Source organism: Gracilinanus agilis, chromosome 6 (genome assembly GCF_016433145.1).
Source record: "Gracilinanus agilis isolate LMUSP501 chromosome 6, AgileGrace, whole genome shotgun sequence".
NCBI classification, from domain to species: Eukaryota; Metazoa; Chordata; class Mammalia; order Didelphimorphia; family Didelphidae; genus Gracilinanus; species Gracilinanus agilis.
The window spans coordinates 111400543-111408991 of record NC_058135.1 but is presented as its reverse complement, the minus strand read 5'-3'; positions in this window follow the sequence as shown (position 1 = coordinate 111408991).

The following is an 8449-nucleotide window of genomic DNA, read 5'->3' as shown; positions in this document are numbered from 1 at the left end:
TTTTTGGAAGCTATATTAACTCTTGACCAGCAATATTTTGGGGGAAAAGGGGAGAGATAAAAATATAGCTCAATGTTCCTATTGGAGATAGTCGAAGGAAGGACCACAAATCCAGCCTTAGTTATACTCTTGTTTCCCTTGTGTCTCCCTTAGGGAGAGATGGGGCAGATTCCAGAGACATCTATCCAGGCCACCCATAAGTTGCATGTCTATACATTTAGATAAGTCATGTATACATATCTATTTTACATATATGTAAGATTTACATGTCTATTGTCTGATTGATTAGTTGCTCAATTTTAAGGAACTTGTGACTCTTCTTCTTAACTTCCTAAACTTGCGCCTTGCTTCTGATAAGTTCCTTGAAGGCAAGGATTTTTTAATTTCCTGTCCTTTGTAAGATATTGTGTTTTTTTCCCCATAGTTGAGCAGTTGCTGAAAGGAAGGGCCAGAAAATAAGTTGTTTTTGATAGAAGAAAAAGAATAGAACCAATTTGTGAAGGACATAAGGTATTGCCACTCCCTTTTAGATGAAAATTTTAGTTGCTTAAAAGGGGCTGAAAATGAATTTCTCATCTGTTTTCATCTCTGTTAAAATCCTAATTATCCCTCAAGAAGAATTTTTAATAGCTCATAATGCTTTCCCAGATTTCCTTCCTCCCTAGGAAAACATGTTCTCTACTTCATATGAACTTTGAAAATACCTTGTTTCTACCTCTGTTATGATCTAATCTGTATCACAGTTATCTGTGTTAGCGTTTTATCTGTGCTGATAAATGTCAAGTTCCTTGAGATAGAGGCAATGTTTCATTCATTTTTCTATCTCCTAGTGCCCATGTGCCTTTCACATTGAAGATGCTTAATAAACCAATGTGACCAAAATTAGAAGGAAAGCAACAAACTGGGAAAAAATCTTTATAACCAAAAACTCTGACAAAGGTTTAATTACTCAAATATACAAGGAGCTAAATCAATTGTACAAAAAAGCAAGCCATTCCCCAATTGATAAATGGACAAGGGACATGAATAGGTAATTTTCAGATAAAGAAATTAAAACTATCAATAAGCACAAGAAAAAATGTTCTAAATCTCTTAGAATTAGAGAAATGCAAATCAAAACAACTCTGAGATACCACTTCACACTTAGCAGATTGGCTAATATGACAGCAAAGGAAAGTAATAAGTGTTTGAGGGGATGTGGCAAAACTGGGACATTGATGCATTGCTGATGGAGTTGTGAACTGATCCAACCATTCTGGATGGCAATTTGGAACTATGAAAGGGCTTTAAAAAACTGCCTGCCCTTTGACCCAGCCATACCACTGCTGGGTTTATACCCCAAAGAGATAATAAGGAAAAGGACTTGTACAAAAATATTTATAGCTTTACTCTTTGTAGTAGCAAAAAACTGGAAAACATGGGTATGCCCTTCAGTTGAGGAATGGCTAAACAAATTGTGGTATCTGTTGGTGATGGAAGACTATTGTGCTCAAAGGAATAATGAACTGGAGGAATTCCACGTGAACTGGAAAGACCTCCAGGAATTGATGCAGAGTGAAAGGAGCAGAGCCAGGAGAACATTGTACACAGAGACTGATACACTGTGATACAATTGAATGTAATGGACTTCTGTACTAGCGGCAATGTAATGACCCAGGGCAATTTAGAGGGACTTATGAGAAAGAAAACTAGCCACATTCAGAGAAAGATTTGTGGGAGGAGAAAAACAGAAGAAAAACAACTGTTTGAATACATGGGTTGATGCAGATATGATTTGGGATGTAAACTCTAAAGGACCATCCCAGTGCAACTATCAATAATATGGAAATGGGTCTTAAGCAATGATTCATGTAAAACCCAGTGGAATTGTGCATTGGCTACAGGGGGTTGGAAGGGAGAGAATGAATCATGTGACCATGGAAAAATATTCTAAATTAATTAAATAAAAAAATAAAAGCAAAAGAAGATGCTTAATAAATGTTGATTCAGTTCTTCATACCTGTTTATCCAAAAGCACATAGCACTGGACCAACCATGAAGTTATTGACAGCAAGAAAAGACCTGTCCATATAAAAATATTCATAAAAACACTATAAGTAATGGCAAAAAGTTGGAAATAGACTGTATGCCTAGTGATTGGGGAATGGGTAAGCAAATTGTGGCACACAAATGTATTGAGATCCTACTATGCATGAAGAAACAACAAAAATATTGGTTTGAAGGGATGCAGAATGAAAAAAGCAAAAGTAAAATGTGTACAATAGGGCAATGAAATAAATGCAGGCAACTTTGAATGGCAATAAAACTCAGATCCAAAACCAAGCATGGTGCTGATATTTACTCATTTAAAGCTCGCTTACTTTTTAAAAATTACCTATTTATTTACAGTTACAATTTATTTATCATTGCTGTTTATTACTATTATTGTGGCTGTTATTTTGGATGGGACTTGTGATTTCATTCCTGTGGGGAGAATTCCCATCGAGGTTCTTACTTTACCAATGCATACGAGAACCTTCTTTGAAATTTATTGCTTTAGGAAGTTACTTGGGCACTGAGTAAGATCACATATTTAGGACTGAAAAGGATTTGGGAGATCATCAAGTCCACTCCCTCCCATTTAATATATGGGGTATAAGTCTCAAAAAGGTTAAATGACTTGTCCAGGGTAACACAGTCAGTGTGTATCAGAGGACTTGAACCTAAGTTTTCTTAACTCTGAAGTCAGTTCTCTATACTATAGTAATAACTAGTATTTAAATAGTGCTTATTTTGTTCCAGGAACTATGCTTAGCACTTTGCAAATATCTTTTTTAGGGGTAGCTGGGTAGCTCAGTGGTTTGAGAGCTAGGCCTAGAGACGGAAGGTCCTAGGTTCAAATCTGGCCTCAGATACTTCCCAGTTGTGTGACCCTGGGCAAGTCACTTGACCCCCATTGTCTACCCTTACCACTCTTCTGCCTTGGAGCCAAGACATAGTATTGACCCCAAGACAGAAGGTAAGGGTTTAAAATAAAAATATGTATATATATATATTTTTTTTTTAAATTTTTACAGCAATGGAGTGATAGAAGTACTATTATTATGCCCATTTTATAAATTAGGAAAGTGAGGCAAACAGAGGTTACATGACTTGCCCATGAGTGTTTAAGGTTGGATTTGAACTCATGTTTTCTTCACCACAGTCCCAGCAGTCTTTCCATAGTGTTCTACAGCAAGCTAACTCTTCTTTCCTTTCTTTAACAAATAGCAACTTAGAATATGAGTGTGTGGACTTGTGGCCCCAGTATTTTCTTCACAGAAGCAGCTAGGTGGCGCAATGGAGATAGCCTATTCAACCTAGAGTTGACCCGGGTACAAATCCAGCCTCAGACACTTTCTCGCTGTGCGACCCTACAAGTAATTTAACTTCTTTTTACCTCACTTTCCTCATCTGTAAAGTGGGGATAATACTAGCACCTACCTCCCAGGGCTTTGTAAGGAGATATTTGCAGAGCATTTTACAAGCCTTAAAGAGCTTCAGAAGTGCTATTTTTTATTATTATTCTGTGCTTAACTGCTTTGTTGTTTTGAACTTTGTCGGGGATTTGATTGGGAGTCTTTAGGGTACTTTGTATGTTGTTTCGAAATGAGATTTGTCAGTGGAAAAATAAATGTTGAATTAATGATGTTTTTAAAACATCTACCATTGTTAAACTGTGTAGATGCTGGGCTATTTGTGAACTAATTCCTTTGTTAATGAAACAAAGGCAGCTATTTCTTTTAGATGAATTACATCTTCTTAATACGAAAGTACATCAAATATTCCGAGTGTGTAATACTAGCAGTGCTGTACAGAATATTTGATGAATCCGGGGAACTGAATAATTTGATTGTACTTTATTAAGAGTGATTTATTTTCCTTGGATGTCTAATTTTTTAGTGCTTGTAACACACATGTTAAACTAACTACTCTTCTAAAAGTGTATGCTCATAAATGATATCTTTGATCTGGACTCCTTGGCTCCAATAACTCCAACCCATCTTCCTATAGTCCCATTGCTCTTCCTAAAAACAAGTCTAGGGGACTCCATGGATGGAGAGCCAGGGGAGGTCCTGGGTTCAAATTTTATCTCAGACACTTCTTAGCTGTGTGACCCTGGGCAAGTCACTTTAACTCCAGTTGTCTAGCCCTTACTTCTCTTCTGCCTTAGAATATATATATATATATATATATAGCATGAGTAACAAAACAAAAGGTAAGGGTTTAAAAAAAAAAGATTGTCTGACCTTGTCACTCCCTGGCTCAAGAAAATTAAGTGGCTTCCTATTGCTTTGGAGAATAATATATACATTCCTCTGGGTTGCACTTAAAGCCCTTCACAGTCTGGCTCCAGGCTATCTTTTCAGGTTTACTGGGCTTTTTTCTCTTTTTATACTCTCTACTTCAAGGAAAACTGGACTTTTGTTCCCCCATTCATTTCATTCCATTTGCTATTTTTGTGTCTCTGTGTGAGCTCCTCCTCTCCCCTCCAGCCAGGAATGTACTTTTAAAAAAAAATTTTTAACCCTAATATCTTTTATATATATATATATCCCTCTATATTAATTTTTTATTTGTTACAGGGCTAGGCAACAGGAGTTAAGTGACTTGCCCAGGGTCACACAGCTGGGAAGTGTCTGAGGCCATATTTGAACCCAGGATCTCTTTTCTCTAGGTCTGGCTCTCAATCCACTGAGCCATCCAGCTGCCCTCCAGGACTGTACTCTTCAACTGCCCTGCTAAGAATCTCCCTAACTTCTTCAAAGCACAACCTCCTGGACGGAAGCTTCTCCCCTCGGTTGCTAGGGCTTAGTGGGGTATACTAGAAAAGAGCTAGCCTTGGTATCAGAAGGCCCAGGTTTGGCTGGTAGCTCCATGAAATGGAATTTTGTGTCCTTTCCTCTATGTTGAAATTATCCCAAAGAATCTGGCACATAGGTCATGTGGCATAAGGGAAGCCCATTGGGCTTGGAGATTTTGAAGATGAGGAAATGGAAGCCCAGAGAGAGAACTTGCTCAAGATCACATGGGTGGCAGAGCTGTGCTCATAATCTAGACAAAAGACCTGGGTTCAAATCTCCTTGCTGCTGCTCTATACCTATGGGACCTTAAGTAAGTAACAACTCAGTTATCTCCTTTCCTTATCTACAAAATGGAGGATATGAGAAGATGATCTTAACAGCATCTTTTCAGTTAATTCCATGATTGACTCTCTTCGGGGGAGGTTAAAACAAAGAACTCCAAATTGGCTGAATTTTCCTAGAATTTACCTCTCTGCTCTGGAGGACTGAATTTGAAAGAAGATGCTTAAATGGAGAGTGTCTCTCAGTCACCTTAGAGTCTCCTTTTGTTATGTAACCTTCTGTCGGGACCCCAGCCTCTGGCTACAATCTCGGTTCCAAACTTCAAAGTAATCCCTTTGTTGTCCTTCCTTTCCTTTCCTCCCTAGATGTACAGAAAGACTCCGTTTTGCAGTTCTGGGGACCATTCCCAGGATCACTTTATTGTGTGTCTTTCCCAATGGTGACAGCTCTGTGAGGTGCTTCTGATTATCATAACTACATTGTAGTATCATAACTACATTGGTGCTTCTGATTATTTTCAGGTTGGTGATCTCTAAGAGTCCTTTTAATTCTAAATCCATGATTGATCCTTACTCTCATCCTTTTTTTTTTTTTAAACTCTTACCTTCCATCTTGGAGTCAATACTGTGTATTGGCTCCAAGGCAAAAGAGCAGTAAGAGCTGGGCAATGGGGGTTAAATGACCTCCCCAGGATCACACAGCTGGGAAGTGTTTGAGGGCCACTCAGACTTTAGAACCCTTACCTACTGTGTATTAGCTCTGAGGCAGAAGAATGATAAGGGTTGGGCAATGGAGGTTAAGTGACTTGCCCAGGGTCACACAACTGGGAAGTGTCTGAGGGCAGATTTGAACCTAGGACCTCCCATCTCTAGGCCTGGCTCTCAATCCACTGAGCTACCCAGCTGCCCCCCACTCATGTTCTTTAAAAAAAAAAAAAAAAACAACCTTTTTTTTAACCCTTACTTTTTGTCTAGTAACAAGACAGAAGGGCAAGAGCTAGGCAAATGGGGTTAAGTGACTTGCCTAGGGTCACACAGCTAGGAAGTATGAGTTTAGATTTGAACCTAGGTCCTCCTGAGCTCTAGGTCTGGAACTCTATTCACCTAGCTGCCCCAGTTTCATGTTTTTTTGTTTTTGTTTTTGTTTGTCTGTTTTACTATACCACACTGCTTCCCTTAGGATTGCCCTTGAACATGCAGTATGGATTTGTTTTAGGATGTTCTTAGGAGGAAAAGTGTCCAAGGAGAGTCAGATAAAAGAATGACTCTGCAGGCAAGTGGATACCTGTCTGTTCTCAAGAGAAATCACCCAGGGGAGCCAAGTGCCTGACACAGGTCAGCTTTCACCCTTCTCTGCCTTTCATCTCTTTACTACCTAAGAGGCTGGGTGTGGGACACTGTGCCTCTTCCTGGAAAGATGACTTACGAGTGGCTCTAGACCAGGCTCTGGCATCCCCTCAGCACACTGATAGAAACAAAGGTAATAGTGTGTTTGTGCGTTTAAAAGTAGTTCTCAGACTTTCTTCTAGTAAGGCTGCCCAGACTTTGCTTGGAATCCTACACTGTGGGGACCCACGACAGGAACACAGGAAATGTTTATCAAATGTTTGTTGAATTCAAATCAACTCTGCCAGAAAGCTCTGGAGACACCCCCCAGGCCCAACTTGGAGAATTTTTAAATCATAGATGGAGCCTGGCTTAGTCAGGGAGAGTACTATCCACTTTAGAATCAGTAAGCTCAAGATTCAAATCTTGCCTCTGTCTCATATTAACTGCATTACCATGGGCAAGTCACAAATCATTAAGGCCCCAGAATGAGCAGCCTACATTAGGAAAGGAAGCTTCCACACTGGAAGTTCAATATTTGGATGAAATCACACATTGGGGATACCCTTACCCTCCCCACAAAAAAAACAAAAAAACAATTACAAGCTATTTGTTTTGAGAAATACTATGGTCAATTCCCAAATGTTATCATTAAGAATTCTTTCTATTATATGGAGGAAAAAATATACCCCCCCAAAAAAAAGTTTTAATTCTCATTTGCCTAATGAAATAACATATTTTCCTTTTCTCATTCTTTCATTCCCTTCTCTTATTTTTGCCTCTCCTTCCTCTTTCCTGAACCTGGCCTTATATTTCTTTCCTTTTTTCTCTTTTTTACCTTCCTTCCTTCCTTCCCTCACTTCCTCCCCCCTCCCTCCTCTCCATTCCTCCTCCTCCCTATCTTCCTCCCTCTCTCTCTTCCTCCCTCCCTCCCTCCCTCACTCCCTTCCTCCCCTTCTCTCTCTTCCTCCCTCCCTCCCTTCCTCTCTTCCTCCCTCTCTCTCTCTCTACTTCCCTCCCTCCCTCTCACCTTCTCTCTCCTCCTCCCCTTCTCTCCCTTTTAAAAGAGAGCCTATTTGACACCTTTATTTTCTTTCTAACTCACATCTTCTCTCACTATTAGGAGGCAGCATTAGTAAGACCAAAAGCTAGTGGGGTTTTCAAATGAGCCACATTCTTCTCATTCCTGCAGTGTCTAATTATTTAACTGGTTAGCATTTTTTCCACCAAGTGCTTCTCATGGTGAGGATGCTCTGTGCCTACACGGAGAGATCCCATCAATGGTCTATCTTGAACCCTCACTCTCTGCCCTACCAAGGAGTTACCCAATAGCAATGGCAGCAAGAGCAACAGCCAATTCTGAGCAACCCACAGGGCAGAGACAGGCCCACATTGTAATTGGAAATGTGCATTTCCTGCACTGCACCCCAGGGTGGACCATGCAGGAAGCTTTTGAAAGGTAAGAACTCTGCTTAGTTTTCTGAGGTGAGTTATATCTCTAGGATTTCCAACATAAAGCTAGCCCTGAGGACAGTAAAGTCCTTCAGCCTCCTGTACTATCTCTTCTGGGGTTTTGTGTCACTTAAGAGTCATAATTAATCAATCATCCAATCAAAAAGCTTTTATGGAGGGGGCAGCTAGGTGGTTCAGTAGTTAGAGTCAGGAGATAGGAGGTCTTGAGTTCTAATTTGGTCTCAAACATTTCCTAGCTGTGTGACCCTGAGCAAGTCACTTTACCCCTGTTGTCTAGCCTTTGCCACTCTTCTGCCTTGGAACTGATACACAGTATTAATTCTAAGATGAAAGATAAGAGTTAAAAAAAAAAAAAGCTTTTGTGAAGTGCTTATTGTGCACCAAAGTTTGAGCACTGGGCATTAAAAAAAATTGAAAGAGCCAATACAATCCCTGCCTTCAAGGAACTTACATTCTAGTTGGAAACTCAGCATGAAATAGAAAGTAGCCTTAGAAGAAAAATTTCTCCACTGGAGACAAAAGATAAAAGAAATGAGATAAAATTGG